The following is a 19,422-nucleotide window of genomic DNA, read 5'->3' on the forward strand; positions in this document are numbered from 1 at the left end:
CCCACTTTTATTTTCATTTTTAATATTATTTTTTAATGGTTGACCGGTAATGATGCATGCATCATATGTATGTATTATTTCAAATAATGCAATAAAATGTTAATAATCACATCAATATGATTTGAAAATAATAAAACTAACCATGCAGAGCTAGCTAATACCCAATTGTTTACTTTGACCCTCATTTTCCAAATATTTTTTTTTTAAAGTTATGTTTTGATGTGATTGAAAGTTGCTTCAATCACTATAGATCTAATTTTTTGTTCACTTTGTCAATTTGCTTTTTGTGTCAAATAGTGGAAGCTTCATTAGGCGAAGGTGCCCTATTTAACGTTAGCATTGGCCATTTAATTACTTTATTGATTTTCACCAGGACAAGTCGGGGGAAAATAAATAAAAAATACCTATACCGTAATAGAGGTTATCTGTGTTCTATAAGCTGCATAAACTATCAGCGACTGCTATACTTTGTTTGAGGACTTTCAAAAGAAGGACCTGCATGTGCAAGTTTCAAAATATCCCGCCAAAGTCATGCAGGTAACTCCGAGGTTGTACATTAAATTGGTTTCACTGAATGAGGAATACTACGGGAACCAGCGCCTTTTGTTAGAAGTCACACATGAGTGAAGTGGATAACCTCTATACGCCGTAGAAGTGATGTCATAATCGGATTAACTACCATAGCAATACGCCGTAGAAGTGACGTCATAATCGGATTAACTACCATAGCAATAGATAAATACAATCTTTGAATAGACTGCCCTGCACTACAAGCAGATTGCACTAATCACCTGTGTATGTCAGCAAACATAGATTGTATACAATACTGCTCTTTTCAAAGATACCTATTCTTTGACATCTATCATATGGTTCAATGCATCCGGTACTGCGTGAACGTTGTAGTGCAGGGCGGTATAGTCAAAATTGCATTGATCTATTGCTATGGTAGTTAATCTGATTAACAACGTCACTTCTACGGCGTATAGATAAATACAATCTTTGAATAGACCGCCCTGCACTACAAGCAGATTGCACTAATCACCTGTGTATGTCAGCAAACATAGATTGTATACAATACTGCTCTTTTCAAAGATACCTATTTTACAGGTGCGAGTGATCAGTCTTTCTTTGACATCTATGGTTCAATGCATCCGGTACTGCGTGAACGTTATAGTGCAGGACGGTATAGTCAAAATTGTATTTATCTATTGCTATGGTAGTTAATCTGATTAACTATGTCACTTCTACGGCATATAGGCCACTTTCGCCGAATACAAAGTAGAGTAATGCAGATTTATTGTGTAAAATCCTGGAAAATTGTAGTAGTTTACCATTTCAAGGTCCATGTTTATATTTTTAACATTTGTAACTGATTAAGTTATGTTGTTATTATTGAATATATCACATGTATGTGTGAATGAAATCCTAACTTTGCATATTTTTTTATCCAAATAGTGTTTTTTTCTTTGTAGGTCATGACCTCAAAATGACTTCTCTGTAAATCTTAAGTATTAAAGATTATTACTTAAAAATACTTAGAATAATAAGATAAGCTTATCAAATCCCAAACCTTTGCAACATGCTCAATGTATAATCCCTGTAAAAATCATTTAAATTAATTCATTAGTGAAGGATCAAATGACTTGATATGATGTCTGCACCATATATTTTTTATACCAGGTTGATGGCCAAAGCTCTGGTTGATGGCCTTAGCTATACACGTAGGCCTACACAGACATCACAATGATCACTGGAAGAATTATGGTAACTTTTCAACAAATAATATTTTTCTTATTAATTTGTTGTGCATGTTTGTGTATTAATTGCACAAATGTGAAGTTTGAAGGTATGCCCACTTGGAAAAATATTTTTGGGTGAATTCGGAATAGAAAAAATGAAAGTTTATGTCAAATCACCCCCTTATGGACACTCTTTCTCCTCCAACTAGGACAAAGTTCTCAATTGTGTGGCTTTTGCCCCCTTAGAATGAGCGTGTTGGTTACTTATGTGATTGGTCAACTCTTTACACCATTGGTCATTTGATTAAAAACCTGCCATACCTATACAATAGCCAGGTATACCACTGGACGTGTGATTTGTTTCATAAGATGGATGGAGTGGTGGCAACAAATCAAATGTCCATCATACTTAACAGAAATGAAACAATATCAAAAATCTTACCAAATACTTTCCCACAAAAATTGCTTTGGTTCATTCTTTCTATCACTAGTTTAAATATTGACCAACACGTTTACTTACAAAATATTCAGTCCTCCCAAATTAATATATGATGAAAGGTGAGGGAATATTGGTAATAGCTGCTATTTGTGGCTTTCTTCTATTTCACTGTGCATCCTTTGAGTGAACAAGGAAAGTAAGTGCTCCTTTTATAAGCCCAGTTTTTAAGGGAAAAATCAACAAAAAAATCTTGTGTAACATCATTAATGGCAGCACCAGGATGTTTTTTCTGAGGGAGGTGATGGGGCAAAGTGGTGGCAAAATTGTGGCATTTGTCTGACATTTGGCATTTTCCCCCAAAATTGTGGGATGTTTGGTGACTTTATTATTCTGATAGGGGCAAATGCCCCAGTGCAGTGGCGCCTGCCACTGAACCTCTTCATTACAATAATTAGTTTTAAACTCTAGATATTATGATGTTGAACTTTACTTCATCTGTCTACAATTTGTGAACCAATATATTTTAAGGTAGCACACAAGGCAGCCATGTTCAAGTCATATACTCTTATTATGCATACACACACAAGTAGGACAGGGACGCAGGCAGGGACACAAGTTTGGGCATAAATTCCCATATACATGTATTAACTTAAGCAAATCCTACTAGCCCTCAGGATCTAAGTAACTTTTTGCTGCTTGATTTGATTTGATTCGGATTTACTATGTAACCTGTAGGCTTATTTGGTTACTTTTCTTCTCTACCCTTGTGAACGTTGACCCCTGTGTGAAAGTCGGAGTTAGTCAAGACCAAAGCTTTAACTAGGAGATCAGTGCAATTTTCTTGTCCTTTTGAGTTAATGCGGTACCTTTTTACAAGGTGCAGGTATTATCATTGTGGAATATCTGTGATGCAATCAGGCAAAATGAAGCCATATATTAAATTAATATGTGACACGATCAAGGGAAATGAGTCGGATGTCGCTAATATTGATTTTCAGATATTGGCAAAGAAAGTGTTCAAATTCTTTTGTTTTATACTGTTTTCAGCGATTGGTAAATTGACATAACTTCGCAATGAAAAGTCTTATCAACATGGGGTTTTCAGTTTCTGAAAGCTCTACATGTCTTCTTTAGAAACACATGTAAAACTCATTTTGGACCTGGGTCGACATGTGACTCATTACCCTTGATCAGGTCACATATCAGTTTCTTATTTTAATAATTAAAATTAATTTACACTTGATAAAACCTCTATCAAAATTACACTATGCAGAGATTGTGAGATATATGAAAAATTTGGAAAAGTATACAAAAAGTCCACAAAATTTTCAGAATTTGCGAGCGTAGCGAGCCAATAAATCAGGGTTTTTACGCTTTTTTGGACAAAAAGGTCCAAATTTTAGGAAGAAAGTCCACTTTTCACAAAATTTGGAAAAAAAAGGTCCACTTTTTCAAAATCAGCACCCCCCAAATGAAATCCTGCTTACGGGCCTGCTATACGCACATTCACAACACCAAGACGTTGATCCACAAGCCTCAGTACACTTTACAGGTTGTAGCTGACCACTACAGCCCCACATCATTCCATAAACCATTTAACAACACAGGGACTTTGCAGATTCAAGAGCACACACCCTAGAATTCCACATTCGCAACCAGGATCAGCTCCCCTTAACCCTAACCCACCTGAATACTACAAAATACTACTTGATATATGCGCTGTTCGTGCATGCATCCCACGTGGTGTGATGACGCAATCACCCTAAGTGATATATAGGCACGGTTTCGCTGGCCAGCGAAGCCCAAGACCCGTGGCAAAGTGTCGCCGACCGAGTGCTTGGCATGCGAGGGTCTCGGTTCGAATCCCACCCAGAGCAAACAACTTCTTTCCTTCTTTCTCTCTTTATTCTTTCCCTTCCCGTCGCCGAAAAGCCCTTAGGGGCGTTAGGGTTAGGTTACCACTATCGAAACTCAGTATAGGCTTTCTTAACCCTAACCCGCCTGAATACTACAAAATACTACTTGATATATGCGCTGTTCGTGCATGCATCCCACGTGGTGTGATGACGCAATCGCCCTAAGTGATATATAGGCACGGTTTCATAAGCCAGCGAAGCCCAAGACCCGTGGCAAAGTGTCGCCGACCGAGTGCTTGGCATGCGAGGGGTCTCGGGTTCGAATCCCACCCAGAGCAAACAACTTCTTTCCTTCTTTTCTCTCTTTATTCTTTCCTTCTTTCCCTTCCTGTCATTGAAAAGCCCTTAGGGCGTTAGGGTTAAGGGTTACAACAAGACAATTAGTAATGTACAAGACAATTAGTATGACTGCTGCACATTTGTACCATAAACTTTGTTACCAAAAGGTGCTGGATTCACCGTTATAATTTTTTAAGAAATTTTTTCCAACCACACCCCCCATGTCAAAAAAAATCTACGCCACTGGCCCTGTGGGCTGAATGTTAGGCAATAAAGGTAACATATTTTTGAAGTCACTACAGAAGTTATGGGAGCAAGTAACAGCTTTAGCTTTTTTGCTTCCCTTTGTTATGAAAGCTTTCCAAAAGATGTTTAAATAAATAAATACAGTAGTTTAACCAGAGGCTGAATGTGTAATGTTATTACAGTTCGTCTGAATGTCTTTATAGTGCCTTTTCAATTCCAAATTACATTGTACAATGTAAAATGCTACTTAAACATTTCTTCAGTGTTCTGACAATGGATTCCGATATGAATCAGGAGTCAAGTTTAGCTCTTGCAATTTTAACAGCAAAGATTTAAAACTTAAATAGCCTTTAGGGGAGGCATTATTAGACTTGATTGGTAACAAGGGACAGGCTGGGTTAGGGGGCATGGGAATTTGATGCTTGCAATATGTTTGTAATCATTTTGTAAGATAAAAATCAATTTGGATCTAAAGATTTCTTTTGCATAAAGTTTGTCGTTTTATCTATAATAGCCTTTACTTTACACTGAAGTCTGAATATTTGCATTAGGCCATTGTGCAAAAAGGCCTACAGATACAAAAAGTGGACTTACCCCTTTCAAAGTGGATTTTTTTCTGGCTACAAATATTTTGAAGTTAAACATGATAAAAATTCCCTTTAAAAGGGAAAGCCAGCCTCAATTTAGAAGAGGTCTTGTAATTAGTTTTGGTCAATGTGAAAGGCATTTTTAGGATCACGCTTACATCTACATGACAGTCCACCAAACCATCAACGATGAGAACATGCACACTGAAACAGCAGAAAACATTAATTCCTAATCTCATGTCAACTCTTTTAATTCATTACATGTACTCCAAATTGTTCTGGTCTGTTTGTTTTGTTGTTGTTGTTGTTGTTGTCGTTTTTTTTTGTCTTTTCAGCTTTTTACCCACGATATCTCAATTTCCAATTTTGTAATACCAGAACTTACGAACTCAATATCTTCGCTTAGGAATGTCCGATTTCACTGCTTTCGATATATACACTGCCGGTTTGAGTTAACTTACATGTACATTTTATTTTAAAATAACTTAATTAATTCGCAATGTATAGTTTAAGCCTACTATATTATAATAGATAGTGGCCAGCACATTTATAAAGGACTGGTTACTCACTACAATCTTCACTCTTAAACTGTGTTTTTCTGAATGTGCTGATCATGTTGATTGCTAGTCGGAAACTCCTGGACATGGCATCTTACATACTCCATTCTATAACAGTCTGCCTAGTGCCTTGTGTGTTTTCTCTTCAATCATTTTGTTGAATGTAATTTTATGAATCAAATAGTTATGTGTCATTTTATTTATAATAAAGAAGTTATTAAATTAATAAAGTAAGACAATTTATTTATCTATAAGTGCATGTCAAATGGGGTACATTGTTCAATACTATATGCATAAATTATGCCCATATTATAGCTAGGCCCTAAAAACTTTATTTTGCATCGGATTTTTCCCGTTGAAAAGACAAAACTGATGTTTATGATAGCAACCATTTCATCAATAACATTTTGAGTCATTTTTATCCATAAAACGACACAGGATATGATAGATAACTACTTTCACATCAATATGGTCCATATGATCACAGATTGTTGAGAATCTGTGATATGATCCGGGATATGATGAAGATTTTGATTCTATAGATCTGTTATCAACATGATATCACGCTGTTCAGTGGTCAAGGAGTAAGGACCCCGGTCAAGGACACTGATATGACATCATAGGTGATGTCAGATTTTCTTCTGCTGACCATATGATGCTATATATATTAACTATTATTGTTACATTTAGGCCTTTAAACTTTTAAAGTCATAATTAATTAGTTCAAACATAACTTTGGTAATACTCACTCGTTTTCGTTCGTTGAAACGGCAAAACATACTTACTTTTCCTAACAAATCGAATTAAAATATTTTTAAAAAATTTAACCACAAAAAGTAAAAAAAAAAAATCATTCCAATACCACTAAAATATAATCTCTTGAGTAAACTGACCCCAAACCTGAAACAGGTACCAGCCCCGAATGGGCTGGCGAAAAGGTGGCCCCTTTTCTCACTAATTTGGACCTTACATTTAACATTGTTTCTGCTGACAAGTGGACTTTTTTTTGTCAAGGGCTGGCACTGTGAGCCTGTCCCGGAGGCCTGTACACTCATGAAACTGTTGCAACTTGGAACATTTTATGCCATATGAAGCACCATCAGGAAAGTAGCCCTAGTAGATCTGGTACTAGATATAGCACTAGCTAGCACTGGCTCCCCCTTGTTGGAGCGCTCACTGGGTTATAGCAGTTCTCGGGGTATAGCATGTTTAAAAGACCCTATAGTAGGGCAACAGGAAATAAGTGTTCTTTATATATGTGCAAGAACCCCAAAAGCCCGGTGTTGTCACTTCCTATTCAAAGGCGTAACGCATGATCGTTCCCAAAGTCAAAAATACCCCCCTATTTTGCGCGGTTTCAAGAACATTTTCAGCATTTGTTACCCCTATTTTACACAAAAACGGGTACAAATTAGCCTTAAAAATTACCCCTATTTTTTGCATTTCAAGTACACTTTTACAAAAGCACCCCTTTTTTAACATTTCTAGAACACATACCAAAGAACACAGCGGCCAAACTGGGAAGTGAGTTCCTGAATATTACTTGGAATGCACAAAAGTTTCACAAAAGTGAAATCCGGGAGTAAATTGAGCAAGAAATGGTATGATGATTTCAACATCAGGATTCACAAAATATACCTTACCCTATTTTTTAATTTCGAGTACACCGTCATCAAAAACAACCCTATTTTTTAAATATCGCGAACATTTTATGTTCGCGAACATAATTTAAACATAACCCCTTTTTTCTTGAAATTGGGAATGATCATGCGTACACATAGTCAATGTTAAGTGATAACACCGGGCCCAAAAGGTCCCAAAAGACCATCTGAAGAACCTTTAAATGGCTCCTTGAAGAACTCTTACACGTTCCATGTGTGAGCCGAACTACTCTTTTTAGAACCCTTTTTTCTATTAGCATGTATGGCGAAAAGAAATCATATAGAAGCTCAGCGCCCCAACTTAAAAGTTTCTTAGTTCTAGACTTGAGCTATTTCACAGCCAGTGAAGTAGGTGTAGCTTTCAGTCTGCTAAGCAACTTGATGAAGGGGAAAATATTGCCTCTGGTTATAAGGAGTACCTGCGTCAAAGTGTTAGAAAGTAGGTTGACAACAATGCTATCAGGTTCTCTTGTAAACTCTACAAGCAAGTTCAATATCAAGTTAATCTGGTATTTGGTGTGCAAGTCGATTTCTTGCACACACAAAAAGTAAACACTGAACATAATGAGAAAGTTTTATATTTCGTGTTTGATCCTTCATCTTTGACTTGCAGGATAAATATAAAATATATCAATAAATATAGTATATACCTGTGTAAAATTAAGAAAATTGGTCAAGAAGGTTAAACAATTATGTCATTATAAAGTAACAGCATATGCCTAGTCCAGGACAATAATTAATCCTGTTACATCACTACTTCTATAGCGAATACAATACCGGTCTTTTCAAAGACACTATACTATAGTCTTACAGGTGAAACATACATTGCCTCATTTCAAATATATAGTTTTAGTTTTGGTTTTGGTTTTGGTCACGTGGTTTCCTATTGTCCTGCCTAACCACTTGAATTATAAGATATCGAACTCATTGTTTCTACCTTTTGTTTAAAACCGAACATTTGTGTCAGTCAGTTTCGGTTTTGGTTTCAGTTTCTTATAAGTGGTGTGGATCGTAAAATTATTTGATTTGAAGTTACCTACTCTAAGTATACAAAAGAAATGTTTAAATTTCGCAGTGCAATATTCACGAGCAGAGAAGTCGAACAAAGCAGTCTACATTTGAAAGCATTGATTTATTTTGAAAGCATTGACTTGAGACTACGAATTAGCCTAAGCTGATTTCACTGTGAAAATTTATAGACCATCGAAATATTTCCACAGACATTACAATAGCCACTTGACAGATTATGACTTCATTGATATGAACACTTTTATGCACAACTCTATTTATGTGCATGTCGCATGACGGAAGATCAATATCATAGAAAGCTGGTTTAAACTAACTTTTATTCAATTTATTTATTGGAGAAGAGAGAGAGAGAGAGAGATAGAAGAGATCGCCAGGGAAAGAGGGTATGTGTGTGTGTGAGGGGGGAGGGGGGTAAGGGTAAGGGAGAAAGAGAAACAGAGGGGAGAGAGCATTGGAAGTGGGAAGGGAAGGAGGGGGAGAGGGGGCTCAAGAGTGGAGATGAATAATGGGGAAGAGTCGATATCGAGAGAGGGGAGGGGGAGGGAGGAGGTTATATATAGGTGGCGGAGGGAACATAGGTAAGAGGTATGGGTTGTGCTTTCCGGGGAATAATCTAATTCATAATCAATATGCACATGATTCTTACATGTAGGCCTAGGTCTCGTATATATCCATACTTTATGTCTCAACGATGTCTATGCATAACTTATCAAACGAATCTCGGCTGTAATTTTATGGTGTCATGGAAGTATGCCACCACGGCAAAAAGTCGCCAGCGTTGATAGATATCGATAATGAAAATGTTAGCACAATAGGCTATTATATACGTATGGTTATAGGCCATTATACTTTTGATTATATATACCCTCTTGTGTCCTCCCAGCACAATAGTGTTATGGTTGCATACCAGTTCATCTCCACATTTTAATCCCTTGATTTTTGGTTTCTGAACAATAGAGAAACCAAAACTATATATTTGAAATGAGGGATTCTCAACATAATTCTGAATTTTCTATAGTATTACGACCCCTGTCTTATCCATGTTCTTTGAATGTAATGACTAGTGCAGGGCAATACATTCAAAAATAGTGTAAATCCATAGGTATAGTAATTAATCCTGTTACATCACTATTTCTATGGCCAATAGATGTGATTAGCACATCGTGGTGTTGTATGCGACTAGTGCATGTTGCATTCAACAGTTTTCTCAAACTTCCACTAATATTGAATTTTCAACTGAACTGCACCGAAGATATGGAAACCATGATTACTTGGTGCAATAGAAATCATGATTCCTTGATGCCATTCCTTGATGCCATGGAAACCATGATTCCTTAATGCCATGGAAACCATGATACCTTAAATTATGCCAATGTTTAGTGACTTCTTGATGCTAATCATTAATTTTACTTGTTCTTTACTTTAACCTATTTGTTTACTTATTGCCATGTATGAGCATATTTTGCTGAAGGTAGATGTCCGAGTTAAACCATGTCCAAATTGTCCATGTTCAAACATATGCAAGATAAATCCAGATATGTTACTGGAATAACTTAAAATTTGCCTGTAGATCAAACTTGGAATAAAATAAGATAACTTGATAAAGTGATAAAATAAAATAAATCTCGGTGCACTCTCACTCACTCTGCAGTCATGCTGTGAGTTAACAAAATGTCAAAACCACTCAAGACTTCAAATCGTTTTATCATCCTTATGTAATTTTAAAGATACAGGGAAATTTTTTCATTCATTTGATATGGAAATACAAATAGCATACTAGAAGTTTTATTCTGTGAACTTCTACAAGTTATACGTATATAAAAAAGCCACAATTTGGAATATTTTCCAAATTCCCAATTTTGTATAAATCTAAACCAAATTGATGGTTTCAAATGAAACCAATTTTAAAAGCATACCTTTAAAATCATCTGATAGAAAATTAGACAGATTTGACAAATGTAATAACCACATGCAGGGTGTCGGCCTTCTATATAATCTGTCCAAGTTCAATCATGTGGCTTTATAGCAATCCAATGATATGAGTCATACGAGATGTAAGATCCATCTGTTTGGGGGAATCCCAGAAATAGGAGAGGATGATGAAGGGGCCATCCAAGAAAATTGAAGTTTTGGGTGTCACCACAACAACATTGGAAAGTGTTGATAAAGCAACTGATCAGCTTTTCAGGACTTTCAAACAAAATGCAGAGAGTTGCGGTTCCTGCTTTCATCTAAAAGGGAACTTCACCCTGGGACTTCAACCCTTTGGCTTAATAAAAATCCCTTTAAAAGGGATGTACCGGCAAAATGATAAATTACAATGAGTAACATCAGATTTCTTTTTTTAAATATAAATATGCAATCAAGCAAAATAAGTCAGAACTCAAAAATATCAACTTAATTTTCAGTTTGTGCTTAAAAAGTGACTCAATTTTTTCTTGACTAAACCGTCTTACACTAGCTTACACTCTGACTCAAGAAAGAAGATCATGTAAATTTTCTTACAAATTAGGATTCTTTTTAGCACCGGTGCAATTTGTGGAGGTACATCACACCTTTTTGAGGGTGCTTTGCACCACTGGCTACAGGACCACAGGTCTTATTTTATTGGCTTCCATGTTACAATATGTTAAGCACTGAAAAAAAAACTGATGTTCTATAAACTTGATTATAGTATAGTTGCTTTAAAACGAGCATATTAACCCCACTTTTAGATAAAACTGTTTGTGGCGGTCCAGGAAAGATTATGCACTAAAAAGTTAACAATGCAGGTGCAGGAAGTTTTGTATTTGATGTATAGTTTAACATTACATAGTCAGATGAAACTACTGAATAGCCAAATCATGTTTATAGAAATAAAAATGCTGCTTTCATTATTCGCATGGTATATGTGATTTTGAAAGGCTTATAATGTGAAGAAATGAGTTCAAATAACCTGTATCTTGACCTACATTTGTACAAACCAAGAATAATACTTACAGGCCTAATACTAAATACAAGCATTTTGAAAAGACTCCAGAAATTGACAGAATAGTCAGAACTGTAAAGTCTTGCAATGGTTGATTCTTTAAGTAAACTTGTTAGTGTGAAAGCTGAATAAAAGAGCTGTCTTATAGGGTTAGCCTGCAGACTTGCTTCAAGTATAATCCAGATATTTTTATCAAATGACAAATCAAATATCAATGACAGTTATGAATACTGAGAGTTCATACACAGCAGTTGTGCAAGCGTCATGCCCACTTTTCAATGGAAAAGGTATATGCCGACTTAGATAAATACTATATATATGTAAGATCATGGAAGTACTAACAGGGTGACAGGTCTATAGTAGGATTGGGCAGGTAAGCTACCAGTTATTTGCTTGAAAGCAGTGGTGTAACCAGCACTTTTTCAGAGGGTGGGCAAAGGGGGCAAGACAACTTTGATGAAAACGGTCCAAATCTTGAAATTTCAGGGTAGCCATCCCACGCTGGGGCAAGACATCTCACAGGGTGGCAGCTGCCCACACCACTGCTTGAAAGTCAATGCAATGCTCCAAAATTGGAATATGGCTAACCTGCATGGTGATGGCATAAATTAAAGCTTATAGTGGTATGATGGAACATAAAATCTATGGATGGAATCTACTTATCCTTCTGAACTATATAGATTTAAAATGTAAAATAAACACCATATTTGGTTCAATTCTGTGGACTGAGATGCTTAGTATTCACGTTTTAAGCCCGATCCTGACTCCACTTCGCAGCGCGATGCGATGCTGCGATGCTTTTTAATCATCGCAGCATCGCGCGATGAAATTAAAATGTGCATTTTAATTTCATCGCAAGATGTTGCGATGTTTTAAAAGCATGTGGGTCTGCATCTCCTTTTAAGGTCATTCTACCGACCTTGATTTTCCAGCAGCCAATCAGAAGCATGCACGGCTGCGATATCGCAGCGCGATGCGAAAAAGTTGAACATTGTTCAACTTTTTCGCAGACCAAAATTTCCACTGTGCGATGAGAATTTTCACCGCTGAACTCTCTTAAAAACCTGGCTCAGATTACAGTTTTTATAGCATCGCAGCATCGCATCGCGCTGCGAAGTGGAGTCAGGATCGGGCTTTAGACCTTTGGATACTTTATTTACATCCAGTATATCATGGTATATAATGAGACCAGTCGTTGTGCCTGTCACTATAATGGTCCACACTCACAGCCGGGCTTTGCAACTCTTCACCTGGGGGAGCTGCATCTTCTGTCATCTGACTACTGGAGTCTACATCTGTGCTTTACAATGTGGGCCCCTTTTGCCCTGACTTTACCCTTACTCTTCACATCTTCAAATCAGACTTGGATGGAAACTAAACCACATCCTCCTAGAGCTGGGCCCTAGAGTCTGTGATCAAACTTTGGGAATACAGCTAGGGTTTGTGGCATCCAGGCCAAGAATAGCAAATGGCACCCCACATACAGCGGATCTGCTTCCAGACTCTGCACCCATAAATGAGCAGAACATACAACCAGGGGCGGCGCCACAGGGGGGGCAAGGGGGGCAATTGCCCCCTATGAAAAAAAAAAAAAAGAGGTAAAAGGAAGGAAAAGAGAAAGAGAAGAAGGAGAGAGAAAGGGAGGGAGAGAAAGAGAGGAGGAGAAGAAGAAAAGGGCGCTAAGGAGCCATTCCCCTCCATGGCCATGGTTAGAAGGAAGAAACTCCCCCTTCGGACATATTGCCCCTTGTGGAATGCTGACCTACCGTGCACAGTTTTAAAGTTGTTGGTTTTTATATTTTGGGCCCATTTTCGCAAATTTCCCCCATAAAAGTCACATGGCCTCTCTTGCCTTTTCTCCCAACTACTTTACTTTGGAAAAATCATGGCTACGTCACTTTTCTGTGTCATGCAGCAATTAATCATTATAAATAAGTTTGCTTTCAGTCCGATATCACACAACTTTTACGGGTTTCATCACATTGCATATCCAAAACCTATACTAGAACGCCTCATTTTACAAGAATCTAATTACTAGAACCTCATACTAGAACCTAATATTTTCGCTTGCTACACTCGCAAATGGGCAAATGTTGTCCTTTTCTGACTGAAAAAGCATAAAAACTGTTTAAGCTCGCTACGCCGCATAAAGTGGACCTTTTCTGCTTTTAGTGATCATAGAGGCGACTACTTCCCGCCACGCTCCTGATTTCGCTTTCAGTTTGAAATATTTCATATTCATATCATTTTATCGTGCCAATTTATAAAAAAAAAAAGCGGCATATCATATACATGCAACTGACTTAACACACCGCTGCGTTACGACCAGAGGCGTAGGCTAGATCCGGCCCGGGTGTGGGTATAAATCCCCAATATTTTGATAGGGTAGATGGTCCATACAATCATTCCCAAATGTTGACACCTGTATGTGAGTTTCTGACCAAAGTAGCCTCATATATTTGGTCATTTTGGCCTAAAAAGTGCCACATTTTTTGTACCATGAACTTATTTTGTTGCGAAAGGTGCTTGATTCACTAGAGTAGGTCCATACCTAAAACCAGCGGGCTGAAAGTCGGGCCCGTGAATGAAATCCATAAAAATATGCGGTTGGAAAATAAATAAATAACCCTAAAATGGGTGAAAATGGTGCATCAAATGGCTTCATTTGTGCTTTCATTTTGAAAATTTTCCAAATTCTGAGGGGGCACATCCCCTCAGACACCCCCTCTGTCGCAAAGCGACGGCCAGCGCTGTCCCGCCGCATAACAAATTTCAACAATTGTTTTGCCCCCCCTATCAAAATACCCTGGCGCCGCCCCTGCATACAACAATGTTGGTTTGGTAAACTTTTCTTTCTTTCTTGTGAATTTTAGCCTTATAAATACAGTCTCATGCATAATTGAAATGTGCACATGTTCAAATCCGGTGACTGATATTTAGACGTTCACCATTTGGAAGGGTGTGCTGAATTGATCATTATTTATTCATTTATGACCATACATAAATCCGGTGGATTTGGCACCCTCTTTTATATGAATTATAGTGTTTTATATTATGAAATAAAACCAAAATTCATATCCATATCCATAAACCATTTAATCATATGAACCACAAGAAGGGCACCACAAGGTTCTTTACAGGATTGCTGCAAGACTCTATAACCAGCACAATTGGGCTACTTTTAAAGCCATAATAATACAATTTCAGTCAAATGTTAATTTTATTATTCTTTGCCAAATGGTGTGAAATAATATCAGGAAGGTTTTCTGTACATTTGAAGCCAAAATAATGAGGTAAAATGAAAGAAAATCCATTTACTACTAATATCTTATCTAGTTATTAATTGCCCGGTTAATTGCAAATCTCTGGGGGATTTTATGTTGCCTTTAAATGATTTTATTCATTCATTCATTCATTCATTCATTCATTCATTCATTCCATTTTTTCATCACCATTTGGCTAACTTTCTTCCTTAGCTTGTAAGTGATCACAGGACTTTGGCTCCTTTTCACAGCCACTGGAAATTGGGCTGCAGAAGCTGCCCCTTGATGTAGTACTTGGAATGAAAATGGTGGCAACCCTTTGTCATGAAGGGTTACTAGGCCATCCAGCAGCAACCAGAAGACCTGTCAATTCTCATCTGTTTGAGGTGACAAAGACAAAATATATTATTTCCTATTTGTGTAATAATTAGTTTGAATTGCTGTAATAAAATACAATAATTAGATTTGCCTGCTCATCAAGGTTTATGTAGGACTACTTTGGTGGTAAAAATGTGATCAGTGTATTGAAGGAGAAAAGTCAAAAATAAAATGGGCAAAGAAACTGATTAAAAAGTTTTTCCTTCTCATTTTGTTTGTTTGCTTTATCTGCTTGTTTTGTTTATTTCTTCAGACCAAAAAGCAATACAACCACAAGGGAATAAACAAACAAACATGCACACAACAAAGTATAGGAAACTTTATAGTTCTGAATTTGAACTAAAATATCATGTTATTATGAAAATTGTTCCCAGATATTCATTATCATTTATCAACCAAAACCATGCTGTGAAAGTAGGGAACAAGGTTTTTACACTTTTCTTACATGCCGGGGTGCACTTTTGCACTGTTGTGCACTTTGATCAGTCAGGTAGGCGTGGTAGGTGTATGGTGTACTGTATTAATAAAATGAAATCCTGTTGTATTTTTCAGAACACCTTGATGAGGAAGAAATGTGTGCCAGGGATATGTGTGGTCTAGAAATCAACATTGCTACAGCACCTGTCTACCATAAGGCCTTGGTGTGTCAAACCAAAGAATATGCCTGGGAACAAAGACATTAATAGATGCCAAACTCACCCTTCACTGTTCTTGCACTTCCAGCATGCATCCCCCAACTGAATATGGAGTGGCATATCCAAACAGGGACAGAGGTGCATGAGGCTACTATTGATGTCCCAATCAGTTTTGCTCAGAGGAGCCAAGTCCCTGCTGGAACCAAGGACTGGAATCATGATTCAATTAGCCAGGATTTCACTTCCATATTTGGATATACCAACCCAAACCCCTCCACCACCCCGAACCCCCACACCAGTCGTGTAGCCAGCACCTTTTCAAAGAGTGGGCAAGCCAACTTTTATGGGGGCAAGCCAACTTTTATTGGGGCAAACCCCGGGGGAAAACTAAAAAAAATACAAAAAGGGCTAAAATTCTTACCTATCAGGACGGCCAGCATCCCACAGGGTGGACAAGAAGGGGGAAAACTGCCGTCTTTTTCCCCCTGGCTACGCCACTGCCCCACACTAATGATGAAGAGACAAGAATTTCATATTATCATCAGCCTGTTCAGTAGCATTTGGGTTGATATTTTATTTCTGCAATGAAATTTTTCCAGAATGCCCCACTTTAAATGAAAAATGATGTAATTGATGAAGTCAAGTGGCATTTGAATGTGCTGACAATCTGTCTTTCTGTTCAGTTCAAACTGATGAATTTGACACTTGGCTTGTATAAAGCTAAAGCTTGGAAATGTGTGATATCAATTGATGAAAATTAATGACAAAAGTCACACTTCTTGTAATGAGTTTAGGTGTAAATCTGATAATTTATGTACCATATAATAACACAAATGGTGGTCATTTCATCAGGCAACAGGTTGAACATCAAATTTTGATATGAAAAGTGCAAAAGATGGATTAGAACAGGGGTATTGGATTTGTGGTCCAAGTTGGGGTGGGCTTGTCACAATAAAAATGGACATTTTCACTCTTTAATTTTGTTGTTGTTATTATTTGTTTGTGCTGTTAAAAATGATTTTTAGAAACTTAATTTCTTATTTAACACTGGGCTATTCCAGAAAATAAGTGCACACCCCATAGAGGAGTACATTTGCAATAAAAGAAATAAATGTCTGCATTTCCTTGGAAAACCTTGCGGGATTGTCCAAAATGAGCACCTCAAATTTAGGATTTTCGATGTGAACTATTTTTTGATGGATTCTTTTGTATTTAGACACTTTGAAAAGTGATTCCAGCAATCATAACTGATCAAAGGGTCCAGAAACCCAGAATTCTGGAATCGCCCATTTTCAGACTATTTTCATTAACATCAGCATGATCAACTAATTATAAGCCTTTGTTTTGACCACTAAGCAAATCATGAAAATTTAATTGACATGAACATTTTTAGGCCCAGAGTCGGACAAACGTGATATAGACCCTGTTCACATTAGGAAATTTTCTTCTTTCGACGAACCTTGAACGAAGATTAAAAATCGTTTTTTCCTAATGTGTACGCACTTTTCTTCCTTCGACGAAGATTAAAATTGCTTCGTTCAACGAAGCTAAAAAGGTTGTTTCAATTTTGTAATGTGTACGCTCGCTTTGTTCAACGAAGGAAAGTGATCATGTGACAAGTGACCTTCACCGGCTTTAATAATAGCCGGGCATTAATAGCTTCGTTCGAGCTTCGTTAATTTTCATGAAATGTGTACAGTGCAATGTCTTCGTTGGGTCTTCTTTCAGCGTAATGTGTATGCATACTTAATTAGGTAATCAAGATTAACTTATCTTCGTCGAATGAAGAAATTTTCTAATGTGAACAGGGTCAAAGATTAGCTTATTTTGACATTAAGGGGTGGTCATTGATCAAATTAGGTTTGTTTTCATGCACTAGGCCTATAGGCTAATTCGACAGGGTCTATGATGGTTGTGCATACTAGTAATTAAAAACCGAAACAGGGGAAGTTCAAAAGCGGGGTTGATCTTTCATGTAATTTTTTTGTATAAGCTAATCCAAACCCTAACCCTAATCCTAACCTTAACCCTAATTTTGTGTAAAATTACATGGAGTAACTCACTTTACCTCTCATAGTTTGAAACGTTTGAACTCCCAGTAGGCCTATATCTTTGCATCCCATTTTCCTTTGTCAGTAGTCTTGATGTCACTCTTGTACAAAGGCACCATGACAAATGAGTGGGAGTTCAGACAATTACACTCTAAAATTGCTAACTTACTTGATTTTTGTATGATTTAATTTTCATACAATGTACAAATACTAGTAATTATTTAGTTGCTTATGAATGCTATTAAATTTCAGCTTTAGTACGTAGGCCCTACACACTGCATGCCCTACACACTGCATGCATAATAAGTATGTTTTGTTGGTACAATTATACTATTATTTCTTGCATGTGTCCAAGTTTCATTTGTTTCTATATTTTATTTCGCTCAAGATTATAATATGAACATTAATGTAGCACAAATAATGTTGCTCTTCAAAAGAACCCAACATTAACTTTGCTATACTAAACTATCACAAACTAACAAATTGGAGGCACCATGGGGAAACATTAGTGTTGCACACACATCAAATTAAATGGATTTTCCAGATATTCTATTATTATATTTGAAATAAAACAATAAAAAGTTAGTATGTCAATTTCCTGTCATTATTCAGCACATCTACTTATTTGTCCCTTGATGTCTGACTTTGTCTGTAGCTAGCTGCAGTATGCACCTGTACGCTGCAGTTTCATATAATGCGAGTTTGGTAACCATGAAAGCTCTTTAATTATGCTAGATGTGACAAAAAATTATCTGAATTATTAATGTTAAATACTAGTGGAACTATGTAGGCCTATGAGCATTGAAAGAGTGTAAGAAGTTTGAACTTGTGCATGTTCATTTTTTCCTTCACAAAAATGAACATGCAAATTATACATGCATGAGCACTGCAGCAAGCAGTTGAAATACATGCATTTTGTAAATTTGATCAAACTATTCAAAGGGCCTAAATTTGTTAGCCTATTAACCTCATTCTTGCCCGTAATGCATAGGTTAAAATAATGTTGAAAATCCAATCAAAATTGATCTTGCATGCAGTTCTTGCAATTTTGTGCAAAATTGTTGATACCACCCCCCCCCCAAAAAAAACCCATGTGAGATATTACATAACAATAGATACAGATCTCCTCAGTGCATATTAAATGTATTGTAGGAAGAAATTTCAGTCAAATTGACTTCCATTCCAGGACAAACCCAGGATCCAGGTATAGGGAGTAATAATTTAGTGACCTTTCACCTGACCTTATAGCATGAAATTGAAAAGAAGAACAAAACCCACATCAATGATGTTGAATAATCAAGGTCCAACTAGCATTGGTCTGGTTCCAGGATCTGTGGTCTGGTGCTGATGGGACAGATCCTCCATGGCACTAATGTTGTAGCCCTACCACAGGGCCTTTTTTCCCATGATACTCCGAGACACCATGCTATATCCTGAAAACTGCTAAAAACCAAGCGACAGCTCACAACCCATGACCGCTTTCCGCGAGAAAAATATGGGATAAGAGTAATGTCCTACCAAAGGGCTCTGACTGGCAAAAAAATGGACAGCAAAATTATTTTTAGTTTCGGAGTTCTGACCCCCCGAAGTTGGTCCTTGATGACGAAGTTGCAATTTGAGGGCCCTATCTTTTAAAGTAAAGGAGTTACAAGTTTTCTGATGCCAGATTTGAAT

The sequence above is a fragment of the Amphiura filiformis genome, chromosome 1 (genome assembly GCF_039555335.1).
Source record: "Amphiura filiformis chromosome 1, Afil_fr2py, whole genome shotgun sequence".
NCBI classification, from domain to species: domain Eukaryota; kingdom Metazoa; phylum Echinodermata; class Ophiuroidea; order Amphilepidida; family Amphiuridae; genus Amphiura; species Amphiura filiformis.